Here is a 3,201-nt window from a genome sequence, read left to right on the forward strand (position 1 = left end):
AAGATGAATTTCTTCTATCGGCGTTTCGTTCTCGAGCCGGTGCACTCAGGTATATTTATCCGGAGGAGTTCGGCCAATTTCGTGCGGGAGGGACTTTTGTTTAATACGAATGAATCCGGATGTGTCGAGGCTTCCTCTTTCCGTTGTAGGATTTACGACATGTGATTCCTAAGCAAAACAACAAGTCACAATAATGTCAAAATAACATTAAAATGAATCGTTACTGATTAAAAAGTAACTTTAGTAATCATTTTGGAATCATTTTAATGTAATATGATGACTTGTGTTTTGCTTGAATTTCTGTCGATGCACACGGCTTCGATGGTTAACTATCGAGTTTCAATCGGAGGCAACGCTACCGCACGATTTGAGGCATCCCGATGTATAATAACGAGACGATAGATTAGGAATAATCGCACGGTGTAAAGCCCCTGATGCCTGGCACATTTTTTCTGCGAAATATCGGCTTTATCCCGTATGTACGTATGTGCGTGGGCGCGCGGCGCGAATTATCAAATAAGAAAATAGGGGAGACGGCGACAAAACTATTGTATGTATTATTGATAGGAGGAAAAAAATTATGAACAGTCGGACGGAAAATGTTCTGCACTGTAATACGCGCGATCTGATGGTACTACTACTCTAAAGTTCATCATGCTTGAAGGCTATCGAGAATCTATACATAACTGAGTGTTTTACTATTGGATTACATATTACTTATTAATGTAAATGATAACTATTAATGTAAATGGTTTTTCATTATTATATTATTATTATATTATAGATGTTATACTTAATAATATATTTACAAATAATTAAGACGACTCTGTGGTTTCAATCTACTACATCACCTTCCTTTATCCAAAAATCAGTGACTGAATTAAAAAGTTTATTGATCCATACATTATCATATATTATCACTTAAAGTTATTATTAATGAATCATGAAAAGTTAATTATAAAAGATGACAAATCGACTTAAATATGTATAATTTATTATTTAATATCTCAATTCGCATTGAAAAGGACCGAAAACGTTGGCGAAAACGGATTTTTAATTGATTTATAAAAAATTGTTTTTTATTTTTTTTATTTTTATTTTTGTCTTGATAAATATATGTTGCATGTTTGTCAAATATTTTTCTATACAGGTTTAAAAAAATACTGTGATCACTCGATTGGGTTGAAGAAAAGAAAGATCCAGACTTCCGACAATAAATATGTTTTATTACACATATATCTCGTACGACGATTACACGATATTAATACATTCATTTAACTGTCCAGCAATCAAACAGGTATTTTTATTTTTCTCTCCCCATCTCATCATCATTACCAATCTATTATTACTAAATATTGTTACACATCTTGTTGAATCACCACGATTTGTTATACTTGTAAATCATCATTGAATCAATTTCTGTACTTTTTTTCTTTGGCTCCTATTTTTTTATACTTTTAACGAGCAATTGGCAGACTGTATGTGTTAGAGAAGACATTTTGCTCCAACAACGATACTTTAGAAGCATGACAAATCAATGATCCAACAAGATTTGTACGACAAAATCGTATTTTGTGGCGTTTTTTTTTGTTTTTTATTTTTGTACCTGCGCACACACTTGCGAGATCCATCGAGACGAGCGACAAGAAAAAAATGTTACGGAAAGAACGAATGCATTTCCGCTCGTCCACGCCAAAAATACAATCAAAGACGCACTCGCGCTAAATAATTAAAAAAATCGCCGTTTAATCGAATACATTCACCAAGTGTCAAACTCGGCGTCAGTGCAGAGGTACATAATCGATAACACTTTGTAGTCTTTCTCTTCCTTCTCCTCCTTTTACGACATTGCCCCGACGGCTGAAGCGAACATGATCTCGATTACATTCGTTCGCGCAACGAGTGTTATCGTTAACATTAATAAATCAGTATCTTTCTTATATCGCGTTTATCATTATTACTGTTTATATTATGATTATTATCTTTAATTATTATTAATATTATTATTATTATAACCTCGTTGCTTACGCCCTAAAAACTTCGTTAAGTTAACTCCCCTTTCTCGACTTAACAAAGTAGTCGCGGACTCTCGTGAACCTCGGAGTTTTTCTTACATGCTAAAGCTTGGTGGCCAGCACCAAAACACTCACTAGATCATTGTCTACAACACACATAGAGATTTTGCTTTCTCCATAGTATTTTTTTCCGTTTTTTTTCTGTTTTTACGATTTAGGTAATTTTCCTTAACGTGATTATAAGAAATGTACGATTACGTGAGCCCGAGCTACCGGTCGCTTACAAACATTTCCGATCAGACTCGAATTTTTTCTACTTCGCGTCGATGGCAAGCTTACGACTTAGAATAGTAGTGAAACGTTAATTTTGTTTTTAGGCTGATCCTCGATGCACTCGCTCATCAGTTGCTAATAACGTTTTCCATTTCAATTCCCTGATATCATCGAGGCGCGAAATTGTCGCCATTCCACCAATACGGATGACTACTCTGCTTCCCCTCCCTCTCCCCCCGAAATTAAAAGATTTTCGTGCGACTCATAATCCAAGAGAAGACAAAAATTATTCTCATAATGCATCATTTATACATTAAAAAATAGTGACAAATGCTTGACGTTCACCAACGTTTTCCAAATCCGTTTGGATTGCGATCGCGGCTTTGAACATCAAACGAACTTGCAAATTTGAGCGATTTATAGACATCCATATGATGAAGACACTTTCCTTTGATTGACATATCACACGAAATTCCAAGGATCGCTGGACTATTCGTCATCAGAAGACGTATTGGTGAATGGCACGCTCGGCAATCGACTTAACAATCACTTATATTACTCTTTGGTTAAAAACATCTATCGATATATATCCTCGCTCACATTGTAATTGTACGTATTGCATTTGTGTACCCAGTTACACACAAATTAAAAGTAAATTAACAATGTATAATTTCGCATCCTCAACAATATGAATGTAATATATAACACATGGTGTTACATAACAGTTATATTGCTGAGTATAAAGTTATAACGTTGAAATCTACTTACTACGTTAATTTTAGTTTGTGTCAACTAGGTATGTAAATTTTGTGTGTGTGTGTGTGTGTGTGTGTGTGTGTGTGTGTGTGTGTGTGTGTGTGTGTGTGTGTGTGTGTGTGTGTGTGTGTGTGTGTGTGTGTGTGTGTGTGTGTGT

This window comes from Atta cephalotes (genome assembly GCF_000143395.1).
Source record: "Atta cephalotes unplaced genomic scaffold scaffold00041, whole genome shotgun sequence".
Classification (NCBI taxonomy): Eukaryota; Metazoa; Arthropoda; class Insecta; order Hymenoptera; family Formicidae; genus Atta; species Atta cephalotes.